We start from the raw sequence: 14030 nt of genomic DNA, 5'->3' as shown, positions 1-14030 counted from the left end.
GTGGCCCTAACCCAGTAGGACTGCTATCCTTTTACTGGGGAAATTTGGATACACACACACACACACACACACACACACACACACACAGGGAGATGTCATGTGAAGACTAGATCTGTGTCTCCAGGAGCCAAGGAACTTCCAGAAGTTGGCAGTGAGGCCTGGGACACAGTCTTTCCAAGGCTTCAAAGGGAGCATGGCCTTGCCAACCCCTTCATCTTGGATTCCAGCCACCAAAATGAGACATTTCTGTGTTCGGACTCCTCACTTTGTGGCTGTGGGGGTCCCAGAAAATCAGCACAGGACTTGTGATACTGCTCAGTTCCACCGGTGAGTCATTCTCAATTCCTTGGGATGCATTGTATTATTGTTTTCTAGTATCTTCCTTTTTGCTAATTCTTTATTGGATACAGGTAACTTCCTTCCTCTTTCCATGAAGGAGGGAACTTTCTGTACCCCTCTGTTTTTACCCTACATCTGCCTCATTGTTTCTTCATCACATTAAAACAAAATAACACTTCCACCCAGGTGTGGACCCTATGAAGTGGGGAGTGATCTGCCTGGATGGGCAAGAATAGGGTTCTGAAGACGAACCCTTTGGCTGCACAATCTCTACTCCATTATTTATTGTCTTCAAGACCTCGGATATGCTACAATACTTCCAAAATCTTTAGTGTTGCCAGCTGTAAAATGGGGACATTAATATCTTATGAGACCTGAATAAGGTCAGACACAAAATGCACAACCTGGGCAAAACATCATTCCAAAGGGCTGAGTTTACTAAGATGCATTCAAGTTGCTCATTCACTTGGTGAACACAATCGAGAACTTTCTACCTTTTATGTAATATTCTAGGTGTTGGAATGCGAACTAAAGCAGAATGTCCCCTGCCCCTTCAGGACTCCCCCTGTCCAGTTGATGTGTCAGGACCATCATGTGATTACAGTGATGGGAATTATATCTGACTGGCTTTTTCAGCTATCAGTGACAGAAATGCAACTCAAGTCAACGAAAACAGAAAAGGAAATTTATTGGCTCACTAGACTGCAAAATCTAAAGGCAGTGGACTCTTTAATATTTCTCCAAAGATTGTTATTGTTGTTAACATCCATTCAGACATGGTGGATACGGGTACCCAAACCATGCTATCAGGAATTGACCTCTCTCTACCTCTTGGTTCTTCTTTCTCCTGTGTGGTCATTCTTAAATGGGTGACAAAGTGGCTGCCAAAAGCTCCCAGCTTACACGGTGCCCATTTAGGGACCCAGCAGTAAAATCTTCTGCCAAAAATATCAACCAAAATCCTTGGGAGGGTTCACATTGGCTTTGTTTCACTCACATCCCTGTCTAGTGTGACCCCTTTACATGGTTACAGGCTGGAAATGTACTGAATGGCCAGGTCTGGCTGATGGGCCCATTCCTGGTGCCAGGGAGAAGGGCCAGCTCTTCTCAAGCCAGAAGAATTAAATGTGGAAGACAAGTGGTCTCACCAAAGGAAAATCGGGAATGGGGAATGAATGCTGAGCAGAGGGAAACAATAGAAGTCTGTTAGAGAACAGAGGAGGGAGCAGGTGCTCTAAGAGAGGAGTGAAGATGCCAGAGGAAGCTTCAGGAAAGGGTAAATGGTTTGTGCAAATACTTATGTGTGTTCCCCAGAGGAAGACTCATTCTGTAAATTCGAAATGAAGCTAATCCAACAAGGACCTTGAGGTCCCCACTTGCAGGTGAGACAACACACTGACCTCCATGGACTGTATATTTCAGTTCTACAATTTCCATGTGGTTCTTTATATATATATATATATATATATATATATATATATATATATATATATATAGTTTCTGTTTCTCTGCTGAGATTTCCCATCTTTTTTATTCATTGTGACCATATTTTCCTTTATACCATTGAACACAATACTAAGAGTCACTGTAAAACCCTTATGGGATCATCCCCAAATCTAGATGGTCTCAAGGTAGTCTCCCTGGACTGGCATTTCTCTTGAGAGTAAGCCACATGTTTCTGGTTCTTTGTATATTGAGTAATTTTGGGTTGCATCTTGGGCATGATGAAAGTTATATAGTGAAGGCTCTGGACTCATATTTCTCCAAAGAGTGTTGTTATTGTCGTTAAGCATGAAATTAAGTTGATGGGGCTAAACACAAGTTGATGTGTCTCTTGGTGTTTTTAGGTAGGTGGAGATCATAGAGGGCTGGTGGTGAGAGAGCATATGTCATTATCATCCTCTTTCCCTGAATGCCCAGAAGAGGTACTTTCTCTCAGGATCCAGATCCACTTATCCTGGCACACTCTGATGCAAGGAAACATGACTAGAGAGATTGATCTCTGTGTTCTCTGAAGCTCCCTAGGAGGCTGTGATTTTAATTTCTAGCATCCTTTAAGGCAATAAATTGATCTTAATTCTCATTAGCAAGCTTTGTGCTTTAGAGCAGTGGGAGGAACCATGAAAATCTAAGAAAAATGGGGTGCAAATCGCTATAACCATTTGAAGAGCATTTTGGCAGCATCAAGCAAAATTGAAACTGGGAAGGCCCTGCAGACTCACTCCTAAATATATTCTGTAAAGCAGCTGCTAGAGGCTCACAACTCATGTGTGAAAACCTACCCCCAACATGATGGTATAAGGAGGTGGGGCCTCTGGGAGGGGGTTCGACCCTCACCAGTAAAATGAGCACCCTTATAGAAGGAATCCCAGAGCATGGAAACTGGTGCAGTCACTGTGGAAAACAGTACAGAGGTTCCTCAAAAAAATTAAAAATAGAGTTACCATAGGATCCAGCAATCCACTTCTGGGATTATTGAAAGGAAATAAAAATCACTATCTTGTAGAGTTATCTGCAGTCGCTTACTCCTTGCAGCATTATTCACAGTTTGAGTGTGATTCATGGAAACAACCCAAGTGCCAATCAACGGGTGAGTGAGTCCACATGCACACAATGAAATATTAGCCACACAAAAAAGAAAAAACGACTGTTCTTTGTGACAACCTAGATGAATGTAGAAGGCTTTACGCTAAGTGAAATAAGACAGAAAAAGACAAATACTATCTGATCTCACTTATATGTAGAATCTGGAAAAGTCAAGCTCACAGAAACAGTAGAGGGATGGTCACCAGGGGCTGACAGTGGGGAAAATGGGGTGGGGGGTGTTGGTGGAGGAGATAAACTTCCAGTTCTAAGATGAGTAAGTCCTGGGGATCTGATGGACAGCATGGGGACTGCAGTTCACAGTAATATATTGTGGACTTGAAAGGTGACAAGAAATAAGTCTTAATTCTTCTCACCCCTCCCAAATGGTCATTATGTGAGGAGGCGTTCACCAACCTTAGTGTGGCAATCGTTTCAAATAGAAACGTGCATCAAATCATTACATCAAACACCTTAAACTTACACAATGTTCTAAGTTAATCGTATCTCCATAAGCTGGGGAAGAGGCCCAGCGAGAGGTCCCTCCCGCTTCGCCATGTGAGCACACGGGGGGGGGGGGGGAACGCGTCTGCCAACTAGGAAGCCCCCTCATTACCTCATTACCTGCCAAATCTGCTGGCCCCTTGGTCTTGGACTTGCAGCTTCCGGGGCTGTGAGAAACAAATGTGTGTTGTTTGAGGGCCCCCCACCCCAGGGTGTGACGTTTTGTTACACAGGCCTAACCTAAGACAGCAGGATTTGTCCAACTTTTCAAACTATGACCCACATAGTTAGGAACACTTTATATCTCGGGCGCCCGGGTGGCTCAGCAGTTGAGCGTCTGCCTTTCACTCAGGTCCTGATCCTGGAGTCCCAGGATCGAGTCCCGCATCGGGCTCCCGGTGCATGGAGCCTGCTTCTCCCTCTGCCTGTGTCTCTGCCTCTCTCTCTCTCTGTATCTCTCATGAATGAATAAATAAAAACCTTAAAAATGAAAATCTAATGAAAGATAACAGGATTCAGAACCTGGAGTCCACTCTTCCTACATCCGTGCTGCAGATTTGCCATCTTGTGTAGTTTCTGCTACCTGCCAGCCCTTCATAACAGAATTTGCTCAGAATCTTCGTAAAATCTCAAGTGTACAAATGCTGTACAGAAGAACCAGAATGCACCTCAGTTACACCATGTTCATTTTATGTTGCACATTACAATGTATTAATTTATAAGGGAAAATCTGTAGCACACTTCTTGGCTCCGGGCCCATAACTAAGAAAGATTGCTCAGAAACATGCACTCTTTAGTGCTTTTATTCATTTAATGGTCTTGGGAATGAAGAAAGGGAGGGGGGAGCTGAACTATTTACTGGGTTGGCTGCCCCCAACCCTTTACCCCACAACAAATTCTTTCCAGGTCTCTTTTAAAAGGTTTCATGGTGAACCAGTGAATAAAGACCCCATAGCAGGCTGGCCTTTATAAATAACAAAACTAGGCTACTGTGGACTAAGTTACTGACTTAGCAGCCAGGCAGGGGGAAGAAAGGAGGAATGTGTGGATATAATTGGGTCTCGTTGGAAAGCAAATTAAAGTAGTCTGCATCTCGTTACTCAGTGACCCAGCTTGGGAGGATTCTGGAACATTTCCAAGAACAGAAAATAAGGCCCCACTGATGTGGAAAACCACAGGGGCAGGGGTGGTTGTAGGTGGGAACGTCTTGCCTTGAAATGGCCCCTACCCTCTCCTGCCATTTTTAGCTGGCTCTCTTGTGGGTGGCTCCAGGGGCCAGTAGGGATGCCACAATTTCCCTCTGAAATCACTTGATTGCATTAGAGCACACATCTGAGGCCTGGCCTTTGATCATGCCTTTATTCCAGAATTTGAGATGAGGCTTAAGTAACACCCCATCCCACCAGAAATCTGACTGTGATCCTGCCTTCCAGACATGAAGGGCCTCATCTTCATAAGTACAGACCTGGGACACTGGGTCCTCTTTCTGGGCGACCAGGTAAGCTATCGATAAAGACAGAACCATTGCGTCAGGTGAGGGACAAAAGCTTTGCCCCCAACATGGGTTGAAATTGGGGTTGTGACCTCTGTGGAGGTAGGGGGCAGGAAAAGTTGGGAGTCCCTGAGAAGGGGAGGTGAGGCCGGAAAAGCAGACCATGCAAATAATGAAGAAAGGAGATTTGAGACAGAATGCCTGGGTGCCAAGGCAAGGTGACCTTGGCCAAATAAAGCCTGGGCATTTAGTATACTCTATGCCTCCAGGTCCCTCACTGGCACTGGGGAAAAAGTCTTGCCACCAGGAGTTGGAATAGGATTAGGGGCAATCTTCCTCCTGGAGCCCTTAGTAGAGCCCCCGGCTGAGCCAAGTGCTCCATTGCCACTGGTGCACTGTTGTTGCAAGAGAACAGAGAGACCACCATGCCTGAGTGGGGAGCCTACCCCTTGCACCTCGAGCCTGCTCCCCAGGGTGGGAGGGCACTCATGACCCACGTTCTCTCTCAGCCCCTGGGAGAATACTCACCTTCTGGGAGAATTCCGCTCCCTGAACAACAGCATGCCAGTGCCTTCTGGATCTTCCTTCCTGCACATCCTTCATCACTAGAGTGGACTTATGAATGCAGCAGCTTTTAATTTTCCTGGTACATGAAATAGGGGTGGGACGCAGGAGGAAGGTGAGAGGGAGCCAAAGTTCAAAGAGGTGCCATTTCTTATCCTTTCAGGCAGCCGCAGCTAAACGTCTGAGGATGTGAGCAACAGGAACACTAATTCTTTGCTGCTTGGGATGAAATCCCACCGGTAGGTATCCACCCAAGAGAAGCGGAGAGACATCCACACAAAGCCTTACACTTCAATTCTTAAGAGATCCACACTGGAAGCAACCATGTATTGGTCAGTGGGGACATACTTATACCAAAAACTACGTGTAGTGTTTCTGATGCTCAAATTTAACTGGGTGTCCCTGCATTGCCTGGCAAGCCTACCTCCGAGGCACCCATGGGAGAGCTGCCCTGAGATGGTGTTGGGGGTGGACCCACAGCAACACATCAGACATGAATATATGGTGGTAAACACAAAGTGTATGGTAATAAACACAGCTACCCTTTATCGGGTACTCACTGTGTGGTTTGGTCTCGTGGTTACGAACAGGGGCTGCTCAGGTGGGAACCCCAGCTCTGCAACGTTCGAACTGTGCCATCTCTTGTGCCTCAGTCTCCCCATATATAAAATGGGTGCAATAATAGCTCCACCTCACAGAGACGTAAGGATTTGTAACGTTTGTAAAGCACCCAGCCACAGCTTCAGGTTGTAAACTTGTGCTGAGGGTCGGGGGCATTTTCCACAAAGCGGCCATCGAGCGGCCTTCGCCTCCCGCGTCCTCACGCTTCAGAGTGAGAAGGCACAGAGCATACAGAGCCATGACTTGCTCATTTTCTCACCCCAGCCTGAGAATGCTCCAAATGTGTGCAAGCCATTACAGGAAGGCAGCAAAAGATTGTGCACCCCTTTGGGCCGAGAAAGGGAGCAGCAGCGTGGGAGAGAGCAGAGCCCTGGGGAGAGCAGAGGGGATGCTGAGGCTGAGGGCTGCCCCTTGGAGCTGCCTGCAGGACCCACTCCCTAGGCCCCCTATGATGAGGTCTGGAGGCACCCTGGGAGGGGGCAAGGCTTGGCCCCTTGCACACCGCTCCTCACCCGGTCTGAGAACTAGCCTGGGGGAATCTCCTTCATCTCCACGTCGCCAGCCTCTGATACATTTACATTCCTTCCATTGGGATTTCCTTCTATTACAAACCACAATAGTTAACACAGACTGTGACTTTATTCCCTACAAAAGGCAGAGAGAAAAACAAACAAACGAACAAAAGGCAGAGAGATTTTTGCATGTCACACGGCAGCTGTTGCAGCCATCTCAAAGTATCTCTTACACTTGTCACTACTCCAGAGTTACAGAAGTTCAGACCTGCTGGTGGTTGCATCATTTAATGCGCCTCTAGGGAAACCCGTGTAATTATGGCATCCTTAGTCTGTTTAATATTGTGATAACTGTTTTTGTGCAGTTTTCTTTGCAAACATCTGGATTAAATGTTATGCATTTAAAAACATTATTCTGGGGCCCATCAAACTGTCAAAGTGGTCAGAGGCGCAAAAAAGGACAAGCCACCACCTGTGGCCACCTTAGGCATTGTGGAGTATGCGGGAGGATGCTCAGACCACGTGAGCCAGAGTCTTGGGGTGTGCTAACCTGGGGCACCCCATAACCTCCTAGCTGGTCCTCCTCTCCTACTTGCTTCCTCTCCTTTCCACAGAAGCCCTAGTGCTCTGCAAAACACAAATCCGTTGTGTCGTTCTCCTACTCAAAACTCCTTCATCTGCTTCCTGGTAAACTTAGAATAAAATCGAAGCTCCTCACCTGGTTTGTAAAGCCCACAATGATCTGGGCTCCAACCTTTCCCTGACTTCATCTCCAACCATCTTTGCCTGGTCATGCTGGTCCAGCCACACTGGCCACCTTGCTCATCTCAAATACATCAAGTTCCTTCCTACCTCAGGACCTTTGCACTTGCTCTTCCCTCTGCCTGGAAAAATTTTCCCCCAGATATGTATGTACCTTGCTCCTTCATTTTAATGAGATCTCTGCTCAAATGTCACTGCCTAAAAAAGAGCCTTCACTGGTCACTCTGTTTCAAAGATGGCCTGTCTTCTTCACTTACCACTTGTTATGTCACTTTTTCCCCAGAGCTCTCATTGTCTCCTGAAGCTACATTTCACAGTTCTGTGTTTATTGTTTCTCACCTAGATTGTCAACTCCAGGAGGGCAAGGACTTTGCTTGTTCATGGCTATATCCCAAGGTCTAGAACAATGTCTGGCACAAAGTAAGTTCTTATGAAATAATGATGAATAAATGTATGCATTTTTAAGTCACTTGGGTAGATGGGCAATGTTACTTTTGCTTTGAGCTAATCCAATATCCAAGGATCTCTCTTTTTCATTTTTTTTTGTTTTAATGTTTCACCTTTATTAAAGTTTTTTATTGAAGTGCAATTCACGTGACATAAAATGAACCATTTTTATGTAAACGATTCAATGCTACTTGGTACATTCATAATGTTGTACAACTGCCACCCCCTTCTTATTCCAAGACATCCTCGTCACTCCAAAAGAAAACCCCAAATCCATTAAATAGTCATTCCCTATTCTCCCTTCCATCGCTTGGTAACCTTCCATTGCTTCCTGTCTTTATGGATTTACCTACTCTAGACATCTCGTACCTGTGCAATTATATATTTATGTGGCCTGCGTGTCAGGCTCCTTGCACTCAGCACCGTGTTTTCAAGGGTCATCCCCATGATAGCAGGTGTCTATACTTCCTTTCCTCTTATGGACAAATAGTACTCCGTTGTGTGGATGGGCCACATTTTGCTTATCTGTTGATGCATTGATGGACATTTGGGTGGTTTGGGCATCTAGGTCATCTTAAGGAAAACTCAGATATTTAATCCACATGTCCAAGAATGTCAGTGGTTCAGTTCATCTGGAACGTTCGTCCAATCCTCACTGAAGATCAAGGTGGAGTTAACTTCCTGCAGTGGACAATATTCTCAAGGGGTCGGGGTGGGATGTTACAGAAAATTGGAGCTATAAATGACACTGCCCCGTCCCTCAGATTCATATGTGGAAGCCCAACTCCCAGAGTGAAGGTGTCGGGAGATGGGGCCTTTGGGGGTGATTAGGATTAGATGAGGCCATGAGTGTGGGGCCCCCATGATGGGACCAGGGCCCTTATAGGGAGAAGAGGAGACCCCGGAGCCCCCTCCCGCCACCGCATGAGGACACAGGGAGAAGGCAGCCCTCTGCCAGCCAGGAAGCGGTTCTCACCAGATAGATGCCCAACCCGCCAGCACCTTGACCTCGGACTTCCAGCCCCGGACGGCAGGAAATAAATGTCCCCGGTTTGAGCCACCTGGGCGGTGGTGTTCTGCGTGGGCGGCCCCAGCCGACCAGTGCCAGCGCCCCTAGCCGCAAGGCTGCAGGGCGGCTGTGCTGCTGCGCCTGCTGTGGGCCTTCCTCCCGTGACCGCGTCCCGCCCCGCCCGGGGCCGCTCCGCACCTTCCCCGCAGCTCTGCTCTTGTCCCGGGAGTGGACTGTTCCCGGGCAGCGGTCGGTCCGGGGCCCTGCGGCCTCCTCGGCGTCAGCCTGTCCCAGAGGCACCGTCACCCTCGGGGCCAGGCTGCAAAGTCGTGGCCACTACTTCTCTCCTTCCTCCTTTCCAGAGTCTTCGGTTAGTAGGTCAGCGGGTCTTGTAAGAAGGTGGAATCGATATCTTCCAAGCTGTCCATTCTTCCCTGTTCCCGCCATCAGCATGGTGTCCAGGCCTTCATCGATTCTCACCTGGACAACTTTTGTAGCCTCCTGTCTTCCTGGGCTCATGTCTCGGGGTCTAGTTTATCCTCTCACTGCAAATGTAAGGGTACCAGACACGGGCAATAGCTTTTTTCTGTTAGGGCCCACAGATGAGATCCCAACTTTTACTAACATTGTATAATAAATGTGATTCCAAATAAGATATGACAATATTTCCAAATATTTTCCAAAATAAAAATGTGACACAAAGAGAAGCTCACCAGTATCTGCTATCACCACCACTTATTAAAAAGAAATGGGGGATCTCTGGGTGGCTCAGCAGTTTAGCGCTGCCTGCAGCCCAGGGCGTGATCCTGGAGACCCGAGATCGGGTCCCACATTGGGCTCCCTGCAGGGAGCCTGCTTCTCCCTCTGCCTGTGTCTGCCTCTCCCTCTGTGTGACTCTCATGAATAAATAAATAAAATCTTTTTTTAAAAATTAAAAAAATAAAAATAAATGATAACAAATGAATTGTGACACCCTCTAAACGAATAAGACCAACTAGAGCAGAACCTCACAACTTTCTTCTCTGTCTCATTTCATCCAAGACCACACACTTCTGTCCAGTGTCCAGTGCACTGAGGAACAGACAGGCATGTGGAGCCGCTGGCCCCCGGAATAAGAGCGAAACGCCAGCATAACTCACAAGACCAGTCTCTGCAAGCAGAGATGAAAAGCAGGACAAAGTAACAAGGGATCTGGATAAGAGAAGGAGGAATTCATACGAAAAGAAAAACCACAGTGACTGTTTCAGACAGTTTGTTAGAGAAATCAAAGCAGAGACAACACACAATCTGGAGAACAAACAAGGAGCTTGCCCAGTTCAGGGGGAAAAAAAGATAAACAGATGAAAACTGCTAAGAAGACGTTGGTAGAAATGAACGACAGCATCTGAATAACTAGCAAAAGGATTGGCAGCCCACAAAATCAGATCCATCAGAAATTATTAGTGAAAGAAAATCTCATGATGTTTAAAAATCGAGATAATATTCTAAAATCACATACACATGAAAACCGGGATCGAGCAGCGGAAGGTGGAAAATGATTTGACATTATTTGTCTCGTTTTACATGAAGACCGTTTCATTCCTGACCTTGATAATTATAGAGACCTGACTATCCTTTATTGAAAGGCTAGCGTCCAAGTAACCAAAACCACTTCGCTAGAAAGAAAAAGAAGGAAATGGTATCCATCTGTAAAGGCTATTGGATAACGGACATTGTGAAAACAACAAAACATACGACGAGGTGAGAGGAGCAATGCAGACGGTGTTCGCCGTGGAAATGTGAGTTGGTTTGCTGGTGCAGAGACAGGGTGTGATGCGGACTCAAAACACGAAATCCAACTGCAGGCTGTCGACAAGGGACACACTGAAAGCAAAGTGACACCGTGAGGTTAGAAATACAACAGGGGGGCAGCCCGGGTGGCCCAGCGGTTTAGCGCCGCCTTCAGCCCAGGGCCTGATCCCGGAGACCCGGGATCGAGTCCCACGTCGGGCTCCCTGCAAGGAGCCTGCTTCTCCCTCTGCCTGCGCCTCTGCCTCTCTCTCTCTCTCTCTGGGTCTCTCATGAATAAATAAATAAAATCTTAAAAAGAAAAAAAAAAAAAAAGAAATACAACAAGGGGTGGATACAGCAGGAGAGCCTGGTGTCAGGAGGAGAATTCAGAGGGCTCCCTGGGTGTCGATGAGCTCACGTGGCCCGGGCTCCCGCCTCCGATGCAGAGAAGATGAAGCCGCAACCGGCCCGCGATGTGGTCTCCATCCCCACCTGCTTCTCCCCTCCCCCGGCCTCAGCTCTGACTGTGAGCTTACTTTTTTAAGTCTTTAACTTAGAGATCTGCCTTTCTCTTTCTCCAAGAAACTCATCTTCAGAAGTGCGTTCCCAGCATTTGGGATTCGGAATATAAACATCTCTGCAGCAGCCCCAGGCCCCAAACACCCCAACATGCCTCCTGTTCCCCTTGTCCACGGTCTCATGGCTCCTTCCCGCCTGCCCCTCGCGGCTGCTGCCTCGTCGGCCCCACGAGGCGGCTTCTCTGGGGCTAAGAAGGAAACACCCTGTGTTCCTTGTTTCCAGCCAACCAATCCCCGCTGTGGGGATCCGGGAGTGCCGAGGCGTAACCGTTGTAAGAGTGGCATTGCTTTCCTTACGGAGCAAACGTGCAACCCCCCTCCCACCACGACCATCAATGGGTGAAGGGAGAAACGAGACGGGGTGCAGCCACGCGGTGGCGTGAACTAGCGACCCACGCCGGAACGTGGGTGACCTTGGGAACGTGATGCTGGGCCAGAGAAGCCAGACGCAAAAGGACGACTATGGTGATCCCGCTGATACGCAAACCCAGAGACAGAAAGTGGACTGGAGAGTATAGCGATCGCCAGGAGCCGGAGGAGGGAGGACGAGGAGCTACTGCCTAACTGATGCAGAGTTTGGGAAGATGACAAAGTTCTGGAGACGGTGGTCATGGTTGTACGACCCCGCGAATGTACCAACGTCCGTACCTGATTCTCCGAAGCGCCCCGGAGGCTGTGTTGGTTTCCTGGGGCTCCGCGACGAAGCAGCACAAACGGAGGAGCTCAAAACAATATCTTTACTCTCAAAGTGTCTTCATACACGGTCACAGGGGTCCTGGATCAGGACCCGCCCCAACGACCTCGTCTGAACTCAGTGACATCTACAAAGACTATTTCCAAATGAGGCCACGCTCACAAAGGTTAGGACTGGGGACATCTCTTTTGGGGACACGGTTCAGCCCATAACAGATACTTTCTGGGGAGTGTTTGGTCAAGTTCCCTCTTAGCCTATAAATGGGGGTAGGATTCCATATCTGCACAACAGCCTTGGCTCTTCTAAAAGGCAAAACGCCCGTGGGGTGTTGCTTTTCCCTTGTGGTGTTCCATCAAGAATTGAGTGCCCGTGGGACTAGGTCCCTGAAGCACATTTTGAGAACCACTGAAATCAGTGCTAGGTAAATGAACTTGGCCTCAAGCCTGGTCTTCCAAACCCCACTGTTCTGGTATTACTAGGCTTGCTCCATCCTAAGTATCACCGGGGTGCTCCCTCCAGCCCAGACTCCTGGCTCCAACTCCAGAGATTCTACAGCTGGCCTTGGGGCCCTGGGGTGATTCCTGACATCAGGACAAGTTTGGAAACTTCTCGGGATCATGGCTGTATGCTCACTGGGGCCCCACATTCTGGAAGTCATCCAGCCCTTCAGCTTGGTATTTCCAAGCCAAGCTAATGCTCTTGTCCCTTCAAGCCTTGCATATTTCTCCCTATTCACCCAGTTGCCAGGCTTGGTACTTTGGAGACCGGTCAGCCCCTCCTCCTCCCTCAGCCTCACACCTGGTCCGTTGCCTGCACACACACACCCAGACTCTCTCCCGAGCACATCTCTCGTCTGTTTCCTCCTTGTTATTCCTGCTTCTGTCACCTTGGTTTAGGTGTTTATCAGGTTTTGGTAGGACTGGTGCAGTAGCCCACTAACTGGCTTTCTTTCCTTTGGTCTAAGCCTTTTCTGTCCTCTGTACTATTGCCCTTAACCCCCATCCCATTTCTCCAGCTTTATTGGCTACAGTGTCCCTTTATGAGGCTCTTATGCTCACAGAAGTCCTATATGGGTCCTATGGTTTATGCCCCTCACTTCTTTGAACGTGTGGCATTTACTAGTCTCAGTGCCGCATCTTGTTTATTATGTTACTAAAGAACTACATTAAATTAATACAAAAGGACAAATATTGTACAATTCCACCTACATGATGTGCTGGGAAGAGTTGAATTCATGGGGACAGGAGTAGAATGGGGGTTGCTAGGACCTGGGGTGGAGGAATGGGGAGTTAGCGTTTAGTGGGTATGAAGTATCAGTTTGGGAAGATGAAAAAGTTCTGGAGATGGATGGTGCTCCTGGCTGTATGACAACACGAATGTGTTCAATGCTACTGAACTGTACACTTAAAAAATGGTTAAAATGGTAAATTCTGTGACACATATTTGACCACAGTTTTAAAAATGTGCCAGTAACTGTGTAAAACAGACCTCAACAAAAACTAAGAAGCAAAAACATTTATGTACATGTTATATATTACTACATTACAAATTTGGGTTTTCAGAAAGTGTTTTGATAATTGCATTTCCGTATTACGAGCTTCCTCTACAGTCCTCTGTATTTTATTATTTAGGAAGAAGTTTGTCTTCATGCTCGGGGCTGCCACACAAATGACCACAAAGTTGGTGGCTTTAAGCAACAGAAATGTAATGCCTCCTAGCCCCCGGGGCCCAGGCATCCTTTGGGTCTCTGTGTCTGTCTCCACCGCCCCCTCCCCTACATCTCCTTCCTCTCCTCTTCTTTATAAGGATACTTGTGGTTTTATTTAAGGGCCACCTGGATAATCCAGGGTTATCTCCTCATCTCAAGAGCGTGATCAAGTCTCTGCGCAGACCCTTTTTCTGAATAGGGTCACATTCACAGTTTGCAGAAACGTGACGCAGGCATCTTTTGGGGCCCCACCATCTACCAAAGGGCCTCCGGCATGAAACAGGGGTGCAGCACCTGGATGCTTTTTGGTGCCAGGACTTGGCACCTCCTTCTCATCCCCCACAGTGCCAGGCCCAGCATTCCCAAAACTTCCAGTGTGCCCCCTCCATGATGCTGGGGCCTCAGCCTATACATGCGGCCACATCCCCATCCCCCAAAATTCCTGGG

At 47.7% G+C, this 14030-nt stretch overlaps 1 long non-coding RNA gene across 2 annotated transcripts; it reads left to right on the top strand.

The window, feature by feature from the left end:
• The first annotated feature begins 4796 nt into the window (after window positions 1-4796).
• Window positions 4797-13440, top strand: LOC144299743 (uncharacterized). Of its 2 annotated transcripts, none has more exons than XR_013366422.1 (4): window positions 4797-4924; window positions 5646-5721; window positions 7721-7797; window positions 9875-13440. It is a non-coding gene; the product is annotated as an uncharacterized LOC144299743 (long non-coding RNA). The 2 variants fall into 2 exon arrangements; XR_013366423.1 differs by lacking the exon at window positions 9875-13440 and adding an exon at window positions 9196-9665.
• The last annotated feature ends 590 nt before the right edge of the window (window positions 13441-14030 follow it).

The sequence above is a fragment of the Canis aureus genome, chromosome 27, assembly GCF_053574225.1.
Source record: "Canis aureus isolate CA01 chromosome 27, VMU_Caureus_v.1.0, whole genome shotgun sequence".
NCBI classification, from domain to species: domain Eukaryota; kingdom Metazoa; phylum Chordata; class Mammalia; order Carnivora; family Canidae; genus Canis; species Canis aureus.
The sequence above is the reverse complement of the archived record's forward strand: the minus strand, read 5'-3'. Positions and strand labels throughout refer to the sequence as shown.